Source organism: Capricornis sumatraensis, chromosome 14 (genome assembly GCF_032405125.1).
Source record: "Capricornis sumatraensis isolate serow.1 chromosome 14, serow.2, whole genome shotgun sequence".
Classification (NCBI taxonomy): domain Eukaryota; kingdom Metazoa; phylum Chordata; class Mammalia; order Artiodactyla; family Bovidae; genus Capricornis; species Capricornis sumatraensis.
This window is the reverse complement of record NC_091082.1, coordinates 66,299,383-66,306,950: the sequence shown is the minus strand read 5'-3', so window position 1 is coordinate 66,306,950 and position 7,568 is coordinate 66,299,383. Positions and strand designations below refer to the sequence as shown.

At 38.9% G+C, this 7,568-nt stretch overlaps 1 pseudogene; it reads right to left on the bottom strand.

Annotated features, from left to right (window-relative positions):
- Positions 1-3,116: 3,116 nt before the first annotated feature.
- Positions 3,117-7,568, bottom strand: part of LOC138090284 (serine/threonine-protein kinase N2 pseudogene) — a 49,692-nt pseudogene continuing 45,240 nt past the window's right edge.

Genomic DNA, 7,568 nt, shown 5'->3' with positions numbered 1-7,568 from the left:
AAGGAAATGGTAACCCACTCCAGTATTCTTGCCTGGAGAATCCCATGGACGGAGGAGCCTGGTAGTCCACGGGGTTGCAAAGAGTTGGACACGACTGAGCGACTTCACTCACTCACTCACTCACAGTTATATTACAGAGTAGGGTTCTAGGAGAAAAAATTAAGGATGTGTGAATATTGATGGGAGATGGGGAGGAGATTGAGAAAGCAATACAAGAGGGAGTGCAAGTGAAACAATAGGAATAACTGCCAAGTTCAGAGCAGCTCAAGGGCTTCTCTTGGTGGCCTCACTTCCTTACCCATTCCGGCAGTGAATTTTCTACTGCTAAGTGAAATCCTTTCTCAGAAACACAGGAAAGATCTTGTTATCACACACATTTGCCTGAACCACACTAATGTATCATCTCCAAATCTCTATGCGTTTGTAAACATTTTACCTTGCTGGGGCTCAGGGAGGAAGCAGATTGTGGATATTTGTGAAGTGAAGTCGCTCAGTCGTGTCAGACTCTTTGCGACCCCATGGACTGTAGCCTACCAGGCTCCTCTGTCCATGGGGTTTTCCAGGCAATAGTACTGGAGTGGATTGCCATTTCCTTCTCCAGGGGATCTTCCCAACCCAGGGATCGAACCCGGGTCTCCCACAGTGTAGACAAGATGCTTTATCGTCTGAGCCACCAGGGAAGGGAAGCTGTGGATATCTGTGTGAGGGCTGCAAATAGGTTATGTGACCAAGACTGGCGACTAAGGTTAGGGATGGGGGCTATCAGTGAGTCAGGCATGAAGAGGAGGCTTGAAGGGTAGCCTGGAGGCTCATGTCCTCACCATTTTTAGTAGCTTAGCCAGAAGCTGATTAGCTGAATTAGTCCCCTGGAAGGACTGATTGATAGCAGCAGCTGATCCCTTTAGTCCTAAAGTTCTTGTCAGGCAGTCAGCTAGATGTTCCTCAGCACCCCTGCCTCTTCCACTTCATATACAGTTTTTAATAGTTTGACTTTTTTAATTTAAATTTTAAAATTTGGATCCCCCTTAAAAGTGTTTAAAAATTTTTTTGCATTGTATTTTATTTTATTTTTTTATTTTTTATTATTTATTTATTTATTTTTTTAGTTACAAAATGCTATGTCAGTTTTTAATGCTAAAAACCTATTTTAGACATTACTTTCTATGCATATTTGAGGACCAGAAAAGGTGAGCAGACTGTACCTCAAAAGTATTTAGTGTTTTTTTAATGTTGTATTAACACTGTTTAAATTAAAAGTAGACAGTTCAACTAAGATCCTCTATTGTCCTTTACCGAGGAAGTGAACTGGCATTTTAAAATAATTTTAAATCAACATATTGCTCCCTTTTCCTATAAGATTTTCCCGCAAGGGATCATGGTTTCTAATCAATTTATAAGGAAATAGAAATTATCTCTGAACAATTTTAACTGTTCTCAGAGTATAGCAAAAACATGCCAACATACCCTGGCAAGGTGGAATATTCATATATGTTTTAAGCTCAAAAAAACCTCTATAAATCAACAGGATTTCATTTTCTCATAGGATTTAAACTTCAGCATTTTTTAAGACATAAGACAATAGTGATTAAATGGTTAACTCATTATTGGTTAGTTAACAACTTTCTATTCCTGAGGTATGATGACCCTAACATGCTAAGCATGGAATCAAAGATGTTATTATTGAACTAAGGAAAAACAATAAAGTCATGGACCAGGAGGGAAAATAACTGAAACAAAACAAACAAAAAAAACCCCAAAACTCCAGGCAAGTAGAAAAGTCATGGCTTGCAAAAAGACTTTCCTATAAGGGCATTAAAAAACCACAAATGGATCCTTGTACAAAGTATTTGATCAAATTATTTTTGAGACTTTTGAGGTACAGCTTTAGTGTTATAATAATTTTTGTAAAATATAGACTGTTTTATCAAAAATATTTATACATTCTGTTATAATATATTGCTTCTGCCCTCAGTAACTGCCAATATAAAATCTGGATCCAGTGGCCTAAAATGTACAAATGCACTTAATGTAAATGCTGGAGTCTGAGGTGTCTGCTTGGCCACTGTACAAAAGTGATGAAGTGGAATTAAATAATAAACCTGCAACATAGAATACATTACAACTTGCACATATACATGTTCACAGCATGTATACAAGGATAATCCATATGTTTTAACAAAGATATAGTTCCCTTCTACAGTAGACACAAGAACAAGATGAACTAGGTTGATAAATGTACAATGCGTATCAAAAAAAAGGAGCCATCAGTTCACTGATTCTGGAAGAAAGCACGACTGAATGTACTAAGCATCTAGACTTTGGGAATGCATACAGGTAAAAACAGTATCTTGGTTCAGGATGATCATTAAGTCCTCATTCTTAAATTTCTAAGTAAATGCAGATGTTTAGTTGTTCCTGTTTGTTTCAGCATGGTTGATTTAATAAAATCGTTTGGCAAGTAGCTCAGTCAGAAAGCTATGAGGCTCTGTTACATGGTTGGTAAAGATAAGGCAATAAAAATTTTCTAATAAATATAGAAAATGTATAATACAAGACATCAATTCATTTCATTTTTAAAAAGCCCCAAAATGTGCACAAACTATTACTACATTTTTTTGGATATTACAGTAATTTCTTTAAAAAAATAAGAGCATTTGCCTTATTCAAACAGAATCATACTACGTGTGAACAGTAATAACATCCTAAGCCCTCTTTTCCTGTTTTTGTAAAACACACCTAAGGAAAATTAACTAATTAACTTTCCTTCCATTTAAGGCAGGCATACGGCAAAGCTAGGGACTGTAGAAGAGTGTTTTTTTTCCCCTCTGATTTAAAAAAATAAGACTATTGATCCAAAAGTATTCGTGATAGATTTTCATGGCCAATGTTCATTCAGCTTAAACTCCATGAAACTGTTTCCAGTGTTCAGAATTTTGTTTAAAATACATTGAAAAGCCACTTTTCAAGAAGGTATTAGAATAGTACTTTTAAACACATCTTCATATGTTTAAAAAAAACTCAGAAGCTTTTGTTGGCACAGAGAGCAAATGAAGGGCTGCTATTTTTAAGAGGTCTTCTTGTGAGTCAGTCTGCTTGGTTTCACAGTGTGTAGGAACTTAACACCAATCAGCAATATAGTCAAAATCTCTGAACATTTCTTGCTCCTCTTCTGAAAGTATCCTTGGTTCTCGAGGTGGAGTCAGAATAGGTGCTTCTGAGGTAAATTCATCATCAAAATTACTAACATCTTCTCGTCCTCTAATTGTAGGTACAAATGGTGGCTTAACTTTTTTGTCCATCAGAGCGCTCCAATCAATTAGTCGGAAAAATGGGTGTTTTTTCACGTCCTCTGCATCTTTTTCACCAGCTCCAAGGTGTTGCTTAGGATTTCTTCTTAATAACCTTCTCATTATTGAAATGGCTTCTGTAGATAAGAACCTTGGATAGCTTACTTCATCATTTACAATACTGTCAAAGACCTCCTCTTCATCATCACCAGGAAAGGGAGACTCACCAACGAGCATTTCATATATAAGGACACCAAGGCCCCACCAATCTACAGCCCTTGTATAGGATGTTTCTGTTAAAACTTCTGGGGCAAGAAATTCAGGAGTGCCACAAAATGTGCTTGTTCTGTCTCCATATCCCATTCCTTCTTTGCAAAGACCAAAATCAGCAATTTTCACAAAGCCCTCTGTATCTAGCAATGTTATCCAATTTCAAATCTCTATAAACAATTTTGTGTTCATGTAAATACTGCAACCCAAGAACTACACATGCAGCATAAAATACAGCTCTTGGTTCAGAAAAGACATCAGTGTGAATGTGCATCATTAGGTCCCCACCGGCAGCATATTCCATTACAAAGCAAACATGCTCTTTGGTTTGGAAACATGCAAAAAGGTTCACCAAAAAGGGATGCCTTACACTGTTCACAGTTTCAAAAATTCTTTTTTCACACATCAGGCTGTCTACTTCATCTGGTGCCACAATGTCTCCTTTCTTTAAGGCTTTTATTGCAAACATTTCATTGGTGTGTTTATATTCAGCCAAAAGCACCTTTCCAAAATGTCCTCTACCCAAGACAGCACAACACCTGAAGTCTTGTAGATTGAATTGAAACATCTGTTGAGATCTTCTGTCCTCAAGTTCATGAATACCACTATACTCTAGGCCTGACTGAGGGATATCAGGCTCATATTCAGATTGAGATTTTGGAAGTATTCTATTTCTGTCATTCTCAGTATCAAAAACAGTTTCTGAATCCTGTCCTGGTGTATCCAAATCTCTTGCAGATTCATCTATTTCACCAAGGGAAGAATCACGTGGTGGGGCTCGAGGAGGCTCAGGTTCAAGATCAAAGTCCAACTTGGTTACTGTGGAATCACTAGCTGGAGGTGCTAATTCAGGGTTGCGTACATCAACCACTGGCACCGTAGCAGGCACAGGGGCTTGAGGGCTGAAGGTGCCAGAATGATTTACTGTAGGAATAGCTCTTCTCACAAGTCTTCCCCAAGTGGCGATATTAATATTCATTTGAGGAGCTCTGAGAAAGGTTTTGCCTTGTTGTTTGGAAAAAATTTTCTTTTGTCTTTGGAGTTTTGGTCTTCTTTCAATAACTATTTTTTAAATTTTTTACTTTGTACACCTGTGGTGAATTCATGTCAAGGTATGGCAAAACCAATACAGTATTGTAAAGTAAAAATTTTTTTGAATTAGAGTATAGTTTATTTACAATGATGTGTTAGTTTCAGATGTACAACAAAGTGAATCAATTATATATATACATATATATTATATATATAATAAATATATAATATATATATTCCCTGGTGACTCAGATGGTAAAGGGTCTGCATGCAATGTGGGAGACCCAGGTTCAAGCCCTGGGGTTGGGAATATCCTCTGTAGAAGGAAATGGCAACCCACTCTGGTATGGTTTCCTGGAAACCTCCATGGATGGAGGAATAACGTAGGCTATGGTCCCTATTAATAACCTCAGATATGCAGATGACACCACCCTTATGGTAGAAAGTGAAGAGGAGCTAAAAAGCCTCTTGATGAAAGTGAAAGAGGAGAGCAAAAAAGTTGGCTTAAAGCTCAACATTCAGAAAACGAAGATCATGGCATCTAGTCCCATCACTTCATGGGAAATAGATGGGGAAACAGTAGAAACAGTGTCAGACTTTATTTTTTTGGGCTCCAAAAATCACTGCAGATGGTGACTGCAGCCATGAAATTAAAAGACGCTTACTCCTTGGAAGAAAAGTTATGACCAACCTAGATAGCATATTAAAAAGCAGAGACATTACTTTGCTGACTAAGGTCCGTCTAGTCAAGGCTATGGTTTTTCCTGTGGTCATGTATGGATGTGAGAATTGGACTGTGAAGAAGGCTGAGCACCGAAGAATTATGCTTTTGAACTGTGGTGTTGGAGAAGACTCTTGAGAGTCCCTTGGACTTCAAGGAGATCCAACCAGTCCATTCTGAAGGAGATCAGCCCTGGGATTTCTTTGGAAGGAATGATGCTAAAGCTGAAGCTCCAGTACTTTGGCCACCTCATGCAAAGAGTTGACTCATTGGAAAAGACTCTGATGCTGGGAGGGATTGTGGGCAGGAGGAGAAGGGGACGACCGAGGATGAGATGGCTGGATGGCATCACGGACTCGATGGATGTGAGTCTGAGTGAACTCCGGGAGATGGTGATGGACAGGGAGGCCTGGCGTGCTGCGATTCATGGGGTCGCAAAGAGTCATGTCATGTCGCTCAGTCGTGTCTGAGCTGAACTGAACTGATGGTCCATGAGGGTGCAAAGAGTCAGATGTGACTGAGCGACTTCACTTTCTTCGTTTTACATTCTTTCCCATATAGGCCATTATGTAGTATAGAGTGGAGGTCCCTGTGCTGTACAGCATGTTCTTCTTGTGTGCCAAGTTGTTTCAGTCATGTCTGACTCTTTGCGACCCTGTGGACTGCAGCCTGTCAGGCTCTTCTGTCCATGGAATTCTCCAGGCAAGAATACTGGAGTGGGTTGCTGTGCCCTTCTCCAGGGGATCTTCCTTACCCAGGGATGGAACTTGCATTGGTTATGTCTAACCTCCATTGACAGGGGGGTTCTTTACCACTAGCACTGCCTTGGAAGCCCATGTTCTTATTAGTTACCTATTTTTTTTTTTTTTTTGGCTGTGATACGTGGCAAGTGGGTTCTAAGTTCTCTGATCAGAGATGGCACCCATGCTCCCTGCAGTGGAAGTTCAGAGTCTTAGCCACTGGACCACCAGGGACATCCCTATTTTATATTTAGTTTTATATATATATATATATATATATAATGTATGTATGTATGTCAATCCCAATCTCCAAATTTATCCCTCCCCACTTATCCTTGGTAATCATATTTGTTTTCTACATTTATGACTATACCTCTTTTATATTATGTAAATAAATTCATTTATACATTTTTTAGATTACACATGTAAGTGATATCATCTATTTGTCTTTCTGTGTCTGACTTCCTTCACTCAGTATGACAATCTCTAAGTCCATCCATGTTGCTGCAAATGGCATTATTTTGCTCTTTTTTATGAGTAGGTAATATTCCATTGCATATATGTACTGCATCTTCTTTATCCATTCCTCTTTTGAAGAACATTTAGGCTGCCGACATGTCCCAGCTATTGTAAATAGTGTTGCCATGAACATTGGGGAGCATTTATCTTTTTATTAACTTTTCTTTTTTATTGGTGTATATTGCTTTACAATGTTGTGTTAGTTTCTGCTATTTAACGAAGTGAGTCAGATATATGTATACATATCTGAGCTGTCTGTTCTACACAGCAACTTCCCATTAGCTATCTATTTTACACATGGTAGTGCAGCAGCAGCAGCAGTGTATATATGTCAGTCTTACTCAATGGAAGGACTGATGCTGAAGTTCCAGTACTTTGGCCACCTGACGTAAACAGCCAACTCATTAGGAAGGGCCCTGATGCTGGGAAAGATTGAAGGCAAAAGGAGAAGGCGGCAGAGGATGAGATGGTTAGATAGCACCACCAACTCAGTAAACATGAATCTGAACAAATTCTGGGAGATAGTGAAGGACTGGAAAGCCTGGTGTCCTGCAGTCCATGGAATCACAAAGAGTCAGACATGGCTTAGTGACTGAACAACAACAAATATTTAATCTTACTTTCCCAGTTTTCCCCACTCCCCCCTCCCCTGCTGTGCCCACGTGTCCATTCTCTACATCTGCATCTCTATTCCTGCCCTGCAGTTAGGTTCATCTGTACCATTTCTCTAGATTTCACATTTATGCATTAATATACCGTATTTGTTTTTCTCTTTATGACGTCACTCTGTATGATAGACTCTAGTTCCATCCACATCACTGCAAATGATCCAGTTTAGCTCCTTTTATGTCTGAGTAATATTTCCCTGTTTATATGTATCACATCTTTATCCATTAACCTGTTGATGGACACTCAGGTTTCTGCCATATCTTCGTAATTGTAAATAGCACTGCAATGAACATTGAGGTACATGTGTCTTTTTGAATTATGGCTTTCTCA